The sequence below is a fragment of the Anticarsia gemmatalis genome, chromosome 6 (genome assembly GCF_050436995.1).
Source record: "Anticarsia gemmatalis isolate Benzon Research Colony breed Stoneville strain chromosome 6, ilAntGemm2 primary, whole genome shotgun sequence".
NCBI classification, from domain to species: Eukaryota; Metazoa; Arthropoda; class Insecta; order Lepidoptera; family Erebidae; genus Anticarsia; species Anticarsia gemmatalis.
The window spans coordinates 531908-549115 of NC_134750.1; positions in this window are offsets into that span (position 1 = coordinate 531908).

The following is a 17208-nucleotide window of genomic DNA, read 5'->3' on the forward strand; positions in this document are numbered from 1 at the left end:
TATAAAAAACATATTAGTATTTTATCCTCTAGGCTAGTTTTCTCCTGGAATAAAAAAGGGGTTTTCATTGCTAGTTTGAAATCACTAATGCAAAATAAATAAAAAACACATTATTTCTATATGTATCGACAGTTTCCCCTCCCTCACCGGTAGATGGCGTGCGGCTGACAGTGGTAGTTTTGCATACAATCGTCGTTTGTCACACTAATGTGAGGCGCCATCTGACGGACTCGGCCTATGGTAATCGCTGCTGCTGGAGACGTCGAGATCTGCTGAAGGGTTGAGGGAAACACTTGAGTTTGTTCTGGTTATAGTAAGTAGATGTTGTGTAGTTTACAGTTTGTGAAAGAAAAGACTACTGAAAATTAAATTTGTGTAGTTTTTGTCCAAATTGGCATGTTTAATAATATTCTAAAGTTAATTTTAGATATACATACATTACATCACGCTTGTTATACGGAAAGGTGTTTTGCCATTACAATGTTAGTACCAAGTGAACGTCTCTCGTCTACGTCTCATAAAAATAAATATTTAAGATTTATTTATCTTGAATTGCGATTCAATCTATAGATCTTCACTTAATAAATACCATTTAACTGGTTTAAGTTTGAAACGCATCAAGAGCATAATTAAATAGATAGTCATAATTAAGTAGAGAAGTCTTTGCTTGCCTCAATCATTACTGCATAACACCCTTGATGCGTAGATAGCAACTGGTATTATGTTTAAAAAACCAACTCTATCTGGGCTTGGGACTGGCTTTATCAAAATAGATAAATGATATAAAATTTTACTACAAGGAAGTGTACACGATCAAAAACACTTTAAATTATTATTACCTCTAATACTTAGGTACTCGTTGTCATCAAACAATTACTATTAATGATAATATACGCATAGAAAGTTGTACAAATTGACTAACTTTCTATTACAATGTGAGACTAAGGGCGCTCTCACAGTGGAGGCTATTAGAATTGATCACTGTTGTTCTTGCATCCCATTTTTAGTGTTTACCAAAGTTGTTCAAGCCGCCCTTGGGTTCCTTTGGCAAGGCTTAACGACTATAATCTTAATTTGCTAGAACTGAGACCTTTTTTTTACATACCCTCCAAAACACGGGGACGCTAAACTCATATGTCATTTTGCTTCGCTTTGGTTGCTTGACACACTGATCGTTTACCAACCAGTGAGCGCAACTACCTAAGAGCGCCTTTTAAAATATCAATCAGGTGGTTCCTTAAATCTGTTGCATTTAGCCTTAACAAAAACTTGACCGTTATGCTAAGACAAAATGAGCACAAGGCAAAATTGTCAAGCCATTAATCTATTTGAATTTTAAAATAAAAAAGCGACATTTAGTATCCAATCGATAGATGCCAATCGCTATGTAATCGCCCTAAGACGCAAATTCATCTCGGTGTCCATTAAACAGAATGGAGGCGCGACTTTGAAGACCTCCACATAAACACTTCAATGAACGCACATTAAAAGATATGTCTCCAATTTAACTTGAATTTATGGTCACCGTAACTCTCGCACTATGAATCATTCAACCCTACGGTGGTTTTGTTTTGTTGTTTTGTGTACATTGCTGCATTATTTTCAAAAAATTATGCAGGTGAGTGCTTTTTGCTGTAAGTTGCGGAAGTTTCGATAATTTTCTTATTACTCCTCACGAGTTCCCCTAATTTAGTGCAGATCAACTCATTTCTCTCTTATATTAAATCAATGTTGGATTTTATTACTAACTAAAATGCTAAAGGTTGAATACCTACGATAAAAAAATAAAAAAATATAAATAAGACTTATGAAGCCATATGAACTTCACAAATATTTAATCCGTATAGATATACCGATACAATCGAAGTTACGACCTGCGACCTAGACCAGACTAATAAATAAATTTTGAATGAAAGCTTGTTTAAAAATAGACAATACTATAAAAATATTCAAACCAATAACAAATGAACGCAATTCTATAAAAAAAAATAACACTCGACAAAATCTTTGTCAAAACGGTAATGTATGCTAAACCGTGCAATATTTCCTCCTAGTTAAACCCCACGTATCGGCGCGAACACTTAGGTCTAGGTAGTTAGTCCCCTACAAGTATGCGCGTCATAAACTCTCGCGAATGTCCCGTTTATACTTCATAAACTTTATATTATGCACTTTTATTTTATCAATAAACATCGATTTCACTATTTTGTTTGTTGCAACTTACAGGGGTTGAATGTTAGAATAAGTGATTTACGTGTGAGATATTAAATTTTGATTCATGAAACTACTCGTGTTGAAAATAAAATGCCTTCTGTTAATTATTATATTACAGTTTTTTTTAAATTTTATTGACACACAAATTTTGAATTACTTTATGTAGCAATCAGTATGCGCTATAGTATTATTGCCCTACTTACTGTCAAGTTTGAGAGGCACTCAATAGGGACACTAATTAGGATCCCAAAAACATGATGATATGATGGCAGACATTTTCGCTGCTGAAATTTCGATTAATTTTATGTGGTATAAAGTCGGGTGTGAAACTCGATACAGAACGTTATAATTGAAGGAAAGTCAAGTCGGCCTAATGTTCACATCAATGATAAAAAATTACCCAACCAGTATTTAATTTCACAGACCTTGTAAACGACGAAATAAACCGCTAACCGGTAACGACAACAAATCAAAAAGTCCCTGACATTACATTTTGAACGCACCTCTAATAAAGACAATTACTCGCATGGCCACCATAAAACACCTTGAATCATTATGACCGAAATAAAAGCACTTTATTACAAACAAATTTTAATGTTAACACACTTCATTTTGATATGTAACATTATGATTTGTTAACAAATGAAAGTGGTAGAGTATAATATCATATCGATGATGTCATCGATATAAGCTTACTATAATTAAACGAAAACGACACTTCGCGCAAAACTTTCTTGATTTTTACAGTTAATTTCCAAGATTTGTTTAAATGTAATTTTTTTTAGGCCTCTTAAATAAAATTCCAGTAAATACAAAACTAAACATCGATTATGACACATAACGACCAAGCACCGAAATTATAACGAAACTTATGATAAACGAAACATAGTAGACCTACAAATGCTTAGTACTCGTAACCAACGGTCTTGTATAACAAGATGTATGGATGTGAATGAAGCAAGGTAAGTTAGTAAGGATCGTTGCCAATCGTGTTCTTTGGTATCTGCCTACCCCTTTGGGAAAATCTAACATTGAATTTTAATGTACCTCTAAAGCTACAATAAAACACCTTGAATCATTACGACCATAATAAAATCACTTTATTACAAACATACAAACAAAATCGTTGTTTACACACTTCAGTTTGATAGGTGTATGATTTTTTATTAATGAATAAAATAGGGAATTAATTTCAGGTTTATGGTATAAGGGGTGAAAATATAGGTATTTTGTTTTCCTGTATGGGTTGTTTATTGTTATGGGGTGGTTTATAGCGTAGTATAGCCATTGACCTGGTATTATAGGCGCCATGGTTCAATAAAGGTGGAATTAAATTTCATGGGAAAATTTATTAATTTTATTTAAGTAGATACCAACAGTATTTATTTCAGTATCCAAGTATGTTTTGTAGAATTTTATTTATGACAAAATAATGAAAGTCAGATTGACGGATTTAGTATTAATCAATACTTCAAGGGTTTAAACAACTTTTAGATTAATTAATGAACATTTGTTTACAAACAAATTTAATAGTAAAACTGTGATAAGCAAGGGTTTAATAGAAAATGTCATACAAACTGAGAAAGATCTCATTAAGAAACACCTGTATCAACATCGCCTAGTAATAAACAACAGAGCACTCTCAATCAAATCTGGAAAGATGTATGTCTAAAAAAAACAACCCTTCCACCCTTTCAATAATAAATAATAATATTTTCACAAACAACTTCTCAATAGCAAGGTGAATAAAGCTGTAAAGGACAAATGGTTAATTCTTAAGAAAAGACTAACGCACTTACATTCTATTCAGCCACTAACGTGATTACGTTCCCCAAGGAAAAGGGTGCAAGTGCAAATTAACGATATCCACGGTACGAGCCGCCGGTGCGCACTACGGCTTATGGTAATTTAATATACGTTTAAATAATGGTGGACTTTATAGCAAGTGAATGAGTTGATGTAGTGTTCACTTGATTTGGATGCTCGTAAAAATGGTTATGATTTTGTATCTACATTCTGAATTATGGGGTTGAGAACTCGTCATATGTACCATTTTTTTAAACTAAAAAATGTCATTGCTATATTACTTTTCCAAAAATATGCTTTATCATTTTAATTATAAGTGAAATCGAAATATTACCATTTTTTTAATGAGATAAGTCACTAAAAGTGGAGTTGGCGTACAGAATATTATGAAATTACGCCACATTGCCAATTAAATCGACTATATTCTCACGAACAAAACTAAATCATTTGACAATTCTAGCACCATCGCAAAAGTTAAATAACTGTTATTGGACAACTCACACACGGTCATTAGATTGCAAACTAAGCAGAGCTTGTAATGAGGTAACCAAATAATTGATAAACATCGTTATATGCTTCTAAATACATAGATAAAATTACAACCATGCTCAGATCAAATACCCGTGCTCTTCACACAAATATTTATCACGGGTGGGATTCGAGCTCGCCAAACGCGACACTTCGGTGATTGCGACACTTTAACCACTGCGCCAAACGTGCAGTTCATATAGGTATAGTTATTTTACCTACTTTTACCGGACAATAAAACTCTAACAAAAATTCATCTAATGGCCACCGAAATCAAGTTCCATACTTATCAAAATATTGATCGACGGTTGCATTAATGCGAGATGCAGGCCTGCACCCCTTTGTAGCCGGACCCCTCTGGACAGACGCGAGGGTTGCACCCCGTCTGTATGTAGGTTACAGACGATACTGGCTTTATTCTAGCACCTTTATTTTGTGAATTTTGATGGAGATAAAGGTATTGCGGAATAAGTGTGTTTCAATAGCTTTGAAATAACGTTGACTATCAGTGATAGATCTTTATAAGTAATTTTTACTGTTAATGCTCGTGGGTCAACTTTTGTGTGCAAATATATGCTTTTTACTCAAAATTGTGACTAAAAGACTATAACGGGTGAAGCTGTTACCGTAGTCAATAGAATGGAAACTACAATTTAATTCATGCATTCAATCAGAGAAGCTGGAATTGTCTTGTCGTGGAAAAGTCTTGTCTAGCAGTTTAATTACATCTTTATTTTAACAATAGACCTATCCAGCGAAGTTTCTGACATTGTCATAATCATAAACCACACAATAACAACATATAACTACCACATTTGAAAGTCAACGTCATCACAATATTAAATCAAATGTAATAAATGAGCCGTGTACAAAACTATGACCGTTACTGATCAAATTCGATCGCGAACAATGCATCCCACACCTCTCCACACCGCATCAAAAATCCAGGGGACTGACAAAAGGTAACGTACACACACTACGACAAGTCGCGCGCGTCAAATCTCCGACTATTGTGTCGCACGTCGCATGTCGCATGTCGCCCTCGTACGCATTAAATATTATTATTACAAGATTTATCGCGTGGAAAATTGCAGTTATTGTTGCACCGCCATATTTCATGTGATTATGAATTTATTTTTATGTTAATTATGTACTTTTATTGCTAGGTACATTAAGTGTAACGGTTTTTGGCTTTTTGTGTGCTCTAGTTTTTTTGTAGCAAAAAATATGTGATTACATTAAGTTACTTTTTTTGAACGTGTTATAAGAAATGTAATTAATGGTGATAGTTTTTGCAAACAAACGAGAAGAAAAAATTGCGTTCGTGATTTTTAAATATAAATACATGACAGTTTTTTTGAAATGATTCAATGAACAAAGTTTAAATTTAATGTTTAATTTTGTTAAATAATAATACTGATAATAACTGACTATATTTCGATTAGTCATAGACTTATCAGCGATTTAATATAAACTTAGGTTTTCCCAAATAGGTACAACAAAACGATTCGTTATGGCACTGTTTAATGCTAATAGTCTGGACTTCCCGTTTTGATATGAATATGATAAAAAAATATACCGATACTATTTTGTGTTGATTTATTAAATTGGCTAGCTTACGTACTCTAACACGGAGACGATAGCGTGATGATAATAATTACAATAAGGATCAGGTTTATATATTTATTGCTATTGTAAAGAGATAGACTCAGTTATTTACAATCACCAGTTTAATATTAAACGGTCAGCAGTATATTGACGTTTGAGGTGAAACTTTGGTTCTTGAAGGTCATGTAAAAATACTAACCCAGTTTTTGTCATTTAAAAAGCAAATAATAATATACAGTCTTCATATAACAAGCCTGCAGCTGGCATTAAGACATTTATGAAATGTCTCCGGGTGGTGTACAAATCATCGATATAAAAGAACAATCTAGACTTAATCTAAAAATACTTAGTAAATTAAAATTTTAAAAACTAAAATTGCAAATGCATTCAACCCTTTTAATCCAAAACCCAATCCTGTCACGATCGTCGAAAACAAACGTTTTTTAATCGTTCATTCGGCTTAAGCGCCCCCCCGCATTAGTCGACAATGGGTCGCGACGTGAATTCGCACGCACGAGCGGCTCGCGACAGTGTGGCGAGTGTGCACCGGGGTTTAGAATCAACGGAGAGACGCAGGAACGAAATGACTAAAGGCTCAGGTGTGAGGGTAGCTTGATAAATTTAAGTTTTTGTACAGTTCGGTATTGAGTAATTTTGAAAATGTTTCACGGTTGATTTTGCCGATTTTCTTGAAATATAATAGCACCTGACATACGTGCGTAGATATACAAAACAGTCACGATTCTAGCAGATTTATGCATGCAATCGTAACAGACAGTATACATACGACAATACAGGCACATCATTACGTGAGATCATATACTTTTTTATGTAAAATATTAACTTGATCTTAGTAACACCTCAGGACACAGAAACACAGCAACCATAAAAGAAAATACTAAATCAAATTTATACGGTTTGGTACAGTATACCCATATTATTTATACCAAAATAAAACTTCACTTATCACCTTTCCCAACTGAGCACCTTCCACCCAATCTATAGAGATTTAAATAAGCACAAATAGTGCGTAGGCATCGTCCACACAGTGCGACAAACAATAGGTGAGGGAGGGAACGTGGCGCGACTAATCGCCTTTTCATCTGCGCACAATCGCAGTGTGCGCGCTTTTATTAATAACGTGCGCTGTTGCTTATTCACATGGCTGGCGATTAAAAAGAGTCAGTAAGTTTTAAATATGTCGAGGGTACTTGTTTTGATAAGGTATTATGAAAACCTGAGAATTTATTTTGGTTGCAAAATGTTATTTTAGTAACATTTGGTAGGTATATATTTGGTGATTAACCATTTGTTTATTATGTGAAATCAAAAACTTTTTAAAATGGGATAAGTATTGCTAACTTCAATGTACAAGGCAAGACGCAGAGTAATCATAAAAAATGCTAACATAAGAGAAAATATGAGAACTTAAATTAATTTTGTCAGTTATTGTAACACAAAACACGCTTAGTCAGTTATTACAGAAATCTATTTATACATGGAGATGAAAAAGGGCGTTTTTCATTGAATAAAAATAATAATAGGAATATCTGTTATATGCAGACTATAAAGACTGAACTTATCTAACTGCTCAATAACAGCAGTACAATATACAATATAGTCCAGAAGCGCGATTCTCTCCAATCAGTACTGTCGAGTATCGAAAGTTTGACAGTATTAAAAGCACTGCCAAAATAGTTTCTACGACGCCCTAAGAGGATGCATGTAGCTCGATTTCCTGCTACTATCGACAACCGGCTTGTCATTGAGAAATTTTGTATGAAAATCTGATCAGCGCCTCTGTCGGGAATCGTAGGAAATATCATGGCAGTACATTCTAAATGTCATAATTTCGATACTCGACAGTACCGACTGTACAGAATCGCACCACAGTGGTGCGATTCTGTACAGTCAATAACTGCCGAGTACCGAAAGTTTGACATATAAAATGCACTGCCAAAATAGTTCTTCTGACCCTCGTTAGAGGAGCTGATCAGATTACCATACAACATTTCTCGATAGCTAGCCGGTTGGCCATAGTCGATAGTGGGAGAGAATTGAGCTACCGAGTGTAGCGTCTATAGAATTGTGTAGAGAACATGACATTTGCTGCAGGAGCATTAACGAGAAAATAATCGCTATGTGATCTAGTAGCAATTACGGCACAATCAGTGCACATCTGTCAGCCGCATCGGCTACCTGTCATGTGTTAGCCCTCAATGTAACGGACTCGAGTCGCCATACAGCATACAGATATATTGCAGAAGTATTATAAAGGATTCTATTTGAAGTATTCTTTGTGACTTCTGCTAGAGGGTTTGTAAAAGGAAAATCTAGTCTTGAATGGATTAGCTATAAAAAATTATATATTTTTGTGCTACACATCTCATATTATGTGTCCTTTACGAAAACCTCTTAGCTTAAAGCTTAAACGCCAGATTAAAAATTTCAAAATACTTGACTAATTTCTTTCTTCCAATACGACAAAATAGTTTCAATCTTAAACCTAACATTACTTTCATGCTCACCATCATTTTTACCATTTTAAATGCTTCAACCATCCCATTTCTTTTTCCTCGCGTAAGACGTAATTACAACAGAATGTTCCAATGTCAGTACCAACTTATACTACTGCCTTTTTCTTGCCTACAACTCCCCAGACCCGCGGCTCCATTATCAAGAGTAGGGATCTTTTCATTAAGGTTATCAGGGAATAGATCTTAAAAACGCCACGTGGACTGCATCCACATCTGATGAACTTAGTGCTCTCGTTATATGAGCAGCCAGGCTTTGATCAGCGGCTTGTAAGAGACGTTGGGAGTTTAATTATTCATGTTGGTATTTAAATAATGTTTATGAGTTATGGGATATAAATTGGTTTGATTGTACTAAGTTTTTGTGAGTGTGGATGTTGTTAATAATTATGTGTTGTAAATTTATTTCTAGAACTGTAACTTACTGTATAGAAAATACCAAGTTTAACAGTGCCAGTGTTTGCATTTAACCCAACTTTTTAAGCTGCTAAGTTACCAATATTCCTACAATATAATTTAAGATCACTCAATATAAGATGAAAGACATTTAATTTTGATGAAATTAAACATGATTGAGCATCTCCTCATTGCACTTTCTATAAGTATAGTACGCCTCAACCAACGTACAAAAACAAAGAAAAAAATCCGAATAATGTTATATCGGATTTTACTTCATTATTTTCCCTTACAATTACTTACCTAAACATAAACGTATTCAAATTAGAATAAAAAGACATAAGAAGTCCAACAATGCCCGTTAATTGTGTCTCACGGGCGAAGGGTGAGCGCGCCAGTTATCGGTAATTAATAATCGTAGCAGAAACGTTTTTAATTTGCGCTACACGTGCGTAACGAATAGCGACGCGTGCGCCGACGTGGAGGGTTCGGTGCTCGTGTGTGGGAATTAAAATATGGTTTGTTGTGCTTCACCTTGATTATAGGTTTGGATTTAAAAATAATGTGCAAATGAGTTAGACAGAGTTTATAACATTCACTGAGGTTTAAGTCAGCCTAAGAACGTAAGCTTTCTTATGCTTGAAATAACTTCAAACTAAAATACATTTTCATTTTAATTTGAACTGAAACGAAAAAACTGATTCATTACACTAGAGGGCGGTACTAAAAGTTGTAAATTACAAACATTTCGTTCATACAGCTAAAAACAAACCACGCCCCAAAAAAGTCAGTAAATCCTAACGTTTTCAAAGTGCGACACGCAGCGACGCGTCGAACACTTTTATCAATGTTCGCTTTTCAATAAACCTAACAAACTGGCCAGTTGACTCGTAGCTTTTTTACGCCAATAGAGTCACATCCGCCGCGAACGGAAGTGGCCCGGTCCGGCCGCGACCGACAACAGGAGCGCTTACCTTAGTTTTTTATTTGTGCCTTCCTGATTTATGGTTGTTTTGAATTGTTTGGGCCACTGTGCTCGCGCCAAAATGCTTTCGACAGTTCCCAGAAAATCTGCTTGTGCTTTTTTCCAATTCGAGTTCGGCAAAGTTGAAAATTTTTCGCAACAACTTTGCAGATACAAATGTTTGCAGATACAAATGTTTGCAAAAGTTCCCGTTTGTGCGGGTTTTGTGTTAAAAATAGGTTAGTTTGTTTTGAATTTAGGTACAAAATGGCTTTATAAAGCTATATAAAATCAAGATGCCATGCACAGACTGCGAGAAAAAACCCCTTAGTAACTCTGAATCAAACACTTGGTCAACTACGCCATCAGAAATTAATTAAGATTGTTAGGTTATTCAATTACGTTTCAGAAAATAAAATGTCCAAGACAGATAATAAAGCACAATGCACTAAAAATCCAAAAGTAATTCAAGTATCTCAAAACACTAGCGTTCAAATCCAGAATATCACCTCTACCTGACACCATTTCTTTCAAACACTACATCACAATGCCCAGTCTCCACAAAGTCGCAAAGCTCAACAAAGCACACAAAAAACATTCAAAAAAAGAAATATTTTTCATTAAGGCAGCACCAAACAATGACAATTGAATCGCACTATACCTTGCGGATTACTACGACTTATTGCGACTCGCCAACCACCGCGTTCAAAAGAATAATATGTCTTTATAACGGATCCCGCGGCTTTCCCTGCCTTACTTCTTACACATTTTTCAGTGAAATGTGAGAGCTCCTTTAGTTTTTCCATTGTAACTTTAAAGCAATTTCAACCTTATAAGCAAGAACACACAATTCCTTTTTGATTGTTCAGCTGTCTTGAAGAATAGATTGCATTGTCTCCTCGCGTAAATCATTCTGAAATAAGACGCGTCAGCTCACTCAAGCGAAAGTCTACCTAATCTTACCGACATACGGTTGGTTTTACATTAAAGTGCGGTGGTATATAAAACGTTATGTAATGTAATAGGTAGTCTCACGTGGTAAAAGGTCAGTCTTCCCGTGACGGACGAATTAAATTTATAAAATGAAAGAAAGTGCCATGGGTTTGGATTATCTTGCTAGATTTCAGGAGCGAATACAAAGTTGTGTCTGTTTAAAGAGCATTGTGGAAGAAACAATCTTGAAGATGAGTGTTTGATGTTTTTGTTTACTGTGTGACGTGAATTCTGCTGAGTTTCGAATCAAATCGCCGAGTGTGAGTTGTCCAATAATATTTATTTATATAATTCTTGGTTTCATCACGAGGCAGAGCAATTTTATACAACTAACGACTATTGACAATTGGACAGCTAACTACAAACTTTGTAAAAAAACTAGTATAATCAGCTAAAAACTAATCAGCGCTCTTGGTGGATGCCGTGAGCATAATTTGTTAGGTACATCTTAAATGTCGATACCTGATACTAACGCTGAAAAATGAGCTACAGAAAACTTGGAATATTTTTTTTTTCTTTATAAGACATTTTCTATGTGATCGCTGAAGACAAAACAGAAATATTTAACTACATGTTTTAGCTAAATATGTTCTCGTAATATTTTACCCAAATGTTATGTTAGAAAAAACATTGACGTTACACAACACTCTTAACAACAGTGTTTATTCTAAGACATAAACCTAGAACGAAAAACACCTACAAAAAACCTCTCCCGAAAATATGTTCAACATCGTAATGAAAGGGACAATATAAGAGAATCAGAACTTATCTTCACCCAAGAAAATAAACACGTAATTTTATTACACGATACACCTTCTTACTATAAACATAATCTTTCATTTGCACAATTGTTTACGACCTCTGGCTGACTTATATCTCCCTCTCTTTCACTCTCGTTGAGTCTTTGTATTTGTTGTCTCGTTCTAAATAAAGGTGCATTTAGACTGGTGTTTATTTTGATCGCGGGTGACCCTCCAGTAATGATGATTGGTTCGCGGTACTAAATTGAAGGTGGCGTGGACACACGAATTCACTTAGTGGTTTGTGTCATGTGTTTTGTGATGACTGGGAGCATTCGTACACGTCTGTGTGCATCTGGCTTTAGTTTTTTTTATTGTGGGTAGGTGGAATAATGTGCTGTAGGTGTCAGTGGGATTAATGATTATTGTAGTTAACTTTTGATCAGCCAATTACGATTTGATTATACTAATGTAGTTCCTAGAAAACTATATGCAAGAGATCTTTATCCTAATAAGACTGAGAAGGAGTAGGTTTTCTATTCGATTTTTAGGATATCAAAAATAGATATCTTATTACATGTTTGACATAAATTGTGCATTCTAAATGCTGAAAGTACGAGTATATCAAAAGCCATATATAATTATAACAGCCATACACAATTGAAGCCACTAACTTGATCCAAAGCGACCAGGCGAGGTAAAATACTATCTCATGACGTCGTATTGCAGCCTATAAATCCTAAAAGCATTTTGACGATTCGTAAAGAATTTCATAGGTAGTATGACTAGACTGTTCAAATATTTAATTACCTGCATCACATAGTTTCTATGCCATCAACATTCCCCGTCCCCTTCCCCATTACCCATCTCCCCATATGTTTTTATAGGTACACACACATTGTATGAATATTTATGAGCACCATACAACACATACATACAATATTTCAGCAACATTATGTGTAGATTCATAGCGATTTCGCCTCATTACCTTCCTATAGATATTATGTTAGGAAGAATATTTTTTCAACCAATTGGTCCAAGACAGAACGTACCGTTTTTGTTTATCTATACTAATATTATAAAGCTGAAGATTTTGTTTGTTTGTTTGTTTGAACGCGCTAATCTCAGGAACTACTGGTCCGATTTGAAAAAATCAGTGTTAGATAGCCCATTTATCGAGGAAGCCTATAGGCTATATATCATCATGCTATGACCAATAGGACCAGAGTACCAGTAAAAAAAAAAAACATGCCCCATTCTTCTTATGAGACGCAAGCGAAGTTGCGCGGGTCAACTAGTATTTGATAAAATATGTTTCTGTTTTGTAAACGTGGTTTGTTTTTCTGTTTATTTATTATGTACCTTGTATCTTGTGGGGTTAAGCGACATAGGAAGTGGCTCATTACGGGTTATATTATGGGAGCTCAGTGAAGTAACTTAAACACATACGAACATGGAATGAGTCCGAAGCTTTGATATCGGGGACATGTAATAAGTTTTAACGTTAAGTTAACTTTAAAAGTAAGTATAATTTTTCAAAATTTCTTGGGTTAATATTCCTCAGAAAATAAGCAATCCTTGTATTGACAAAAATAGTCATCTTTACATTTCCTGTAGCCTATCAGTGCTTTCGCAGGAATGAAATTACTATCGGTATAAGTTTAGAAGAAGATTTTTTTTTCTGAATACCCATCTATCTATACAAAAGATACAATACACACCTCTACCACAACAATTTACCCCAAAGCACCCACAATAAAACTTAAAATCTACACAATTAATACTTCAATTCGTTTGCACTCATGCGAACAAAAGTGAGCCACGCGGCGGCACGCAAAACTCCCTTTATCACACGGGGTTCCCGCAGACTCCCTGCACTTCCCGCGCACTCCCGCGTACTCCCGCAGACTCCCACTCTCAGGTTACGGGGCTCACACGCGACTTGTCGTGAATACCGCGTCTAATTGCGACTATCAATCGCCACGTGCCTTCAACGATCACAATTACCTATATGCATTTTGTTGAGAGATGCCTGCTCAGCGGATATCCGTGACAATTTGTACCGTAATGGTTTCGGACATGCATGTGACTTAAGTAATGGTTTATCTATGTGAAGCGGTTTAAGTGGCCAATTATTTGGGACAATTTATGTGGTTGTGCTACTGGGTAACCTATAATGTTATTGTAGTCGACGTCATGTTACATTTCATTGGCTTTCACTTAGTAAACATTGTGAAATTTTGGATAAATTTGAAGGGAATAATGGGTTAGTGGTATAGTCAGAAGTGTTACGGTGGCACCAAATAAAATATCTCATTGCAACATGCATCTAAAACTACTCGATTTTTTTTGTCTATGTCTAAATGAAAACTGCTTTGTATTGAACAAAACAAATAACCACGTAGATTGAAAATCTTAGTGTTATCGGTGTACAGAAAACAATTACGAACACACCATCTGAATTAAGAACCTCCTCATTTTTTAATAGCTCGAAACAACATACTATCTAAAAGAAATGTGTGAACAGGTGATACATTTCTCCATCTCTAAATAAACTCAATAATATAAATCACAACACTAAAAAGAAAATACTTTTTCTTTAACAGCCCATAAACATTCTACTTCAAACAATATTTCGGATACCGTTGATATACAACCTATGGCTATAACCTTTATATTCGCTAACAAAATATTTACCTGTCCATAAATACTGGGAACACGTCGATGCAATATCCACACATTAAAAAAAAAACTACGTTCGTCCACCTATTCAAGCATTTTCATATAACAACCATACATACGACTTTAAACCTTAAGACTTCACACATAAGCTTCTATTTTGCTGTTGCGATCATGAGTAGATCATCCAGATAAGCAGCCAAACCAACCTGGGTTTTGTTGTGATAGTGATAAGGTTGAATTTCATGTGGTGTATATGTCGTTAGCGTGCCAGCGTCCGGCAAAATGAACTGCGGAAGATGTATGAGGCAGCGGATTAAAAATATTTGTACGCACCATTATACATGGTGTAATGAAAACCCTAAACGTGGCTCTTTATTAACGGCTAGCTTTTGCACGTGGTTCTGCTTCGATATTTTCATCTAATGTTTTGGAGAAAAAGAGAACTGGCATATTTCGGAGATGTTTTTCTAAAACTGGGATAAATATTTAAATAAATGTTTTTTTATATACTGTCAATTTTCGTGTCATTTTTGATTTTCAGTCTTTGTGAGTAAAATACATGTCATTATCTATAATATTTAAAAGCTTTACAGTATGTAAAAAATAGTAAAGATATTATAAATTTCAAAACATAGAGATACCTTACTCTCGCTTATAAATATCTTTAGAAAGCAAATAAACTAAACTAACACTGCAAAATTTTTTGAGTTACCACGTATTTTAAATCGCATCGTTTCAAACATTACAGATACGTTTTCTAATGCTCCACATACAGACAAACCCTCAAAATATCTATAACTTCCAGAACCCAGGGGTGGTCAGTTAATTGACGTTCGCAATTTCAATAAAGATCTTTTCATTCCTGACGGAGGTCGGACGGAGCGATCAAAAGATTTTAAATTTTGTAATTATAACTCTTTGTATGGCTTGTATGGGATTGTATGGTGTTTAGTGGTTGTAATCCAGGGGTGTGTGACAACCTTTATGTGGAAGATGCGGGTATCGGTGTTAAAGGGATTTTGCAAAGAATATGTGTAATCTATTGGGAAAATAAATTGTACCTGATACGACACAAAAATTAAAAGTTTTTAAACTGTTTAGCAGGCTATTATATTTGTTTACAAATGCATATAATAAATAACGGTAGTCATGAACTGTAATAACAAAAATGTTTGCTTTGTTAACACTAGCCATAAGGCGTAAATCAGAACGATTTTGGTAACTTTTGTCCAGAATCTATTAACGCTTTCATTTTAAATTTATTTCTAGTTCTGTGCAAAGCTACTATAACTAAGCAAATATGAGAAGCAACGTACAATATTCTATACTTGAAGGCAAATTTATAAATGTTTTACTTTCAAAACACTATCTCATATAATTGCACAAGTTATAATATAAAGACACAGGTTGTTGGTCGCGTCGTGCGCGAGCATTCATTACCAACTGTAATGAGCTGCACCACTCACACACATAGAGTAAGTCACCAGGGCGTTTGAGAAGATGGGACAATGCTTTTTATGACAATGATATAATTAGAAGATACAAGAAGAAAGTATTATTATTTTTTTATTCGTGGTGGACTCAAGATATTTTTCATTCCTCGTGCAAGTTTCTGAAATACGACATTTTAAGTTTACCTTCACTAAAATTATTAACATTAATATTTTCTCGGGTGGGATGTGAGAGATTTTTTAGGACTTGTTATTGTTCCATTAGCGACATAAAGTACTGTCTTCAATTTATATCACGCTTCGCATAATGCGCACTTTATTAGTATAAACACATCTTCACAGCCTAGTCAAATATATTTAGATTGACAAAAAAGAAAGAAACGTGCTTATAGATCACAAAATATCTATATACTTTTGAAACGAAAAACCCATATCTTTATAGGAACAAAGAAAAGAACGAATTATGAGGAATTGCGTGTCTACATTTAAATATATAATCTATGTCAGTGGCAGTACATTGGCACCTTTTAAGGCTTTTAAAACGCAGTGAGGGCTAATCACGCGGTGGCGCTCCGCAGATTATCTCACTGCGCTTATATTATGCGCTGGATTATTACATACTTACTTCTGTTTGAAGCGAATGAAGCATTTATATGAAGATTTAAGTTCTACGTTGTAAGTTATTAGAAGTAGTTTTTACATGAGAGAAAATATAGTATGTAATATTTAACGAATTCTACTCGAAAGATAATGTAATATTATAAATTATTGGCCAAGGCAACCAAGGCAACAACCAATAGGGATGTTTCTTAGGGAATAAAACAGAATTTTCAACTCAACGTTTGGTCGTAATTATTTACGTACAAAAAGAAAAAAAATAGTATAAAATTTCAGTTTACCAAATACGTTAAAAAATAAACGTGAAGGAATAAGTTCCGTCCACTATTCACAAGGGATTTTAAAATAGAGTTTGACATAATGTCGCTTGAAAGTTTAGAAACAAATTATGATATGGAATTGATATTACAAGATAGTATCTACTTTTTCATTAATTTCTAGGAATCATATTAATTATGTAATGTTATATGTCTGTGATGTTCATCAGAGAATTAATTATTGAGACGTTCTCTATAAATATGTTTCAAATCAAAGAAAATATAAATGTAAGATTTCTTTGTTCGTGTGTCTGTTTATATATTCGTATAGTATCAATTTCAAAGATTTTGTCATGCTATTATGAATCATACCAATATTAAATTGTGTTTTTTTGCTTGTTTTTGATACAATTAGTT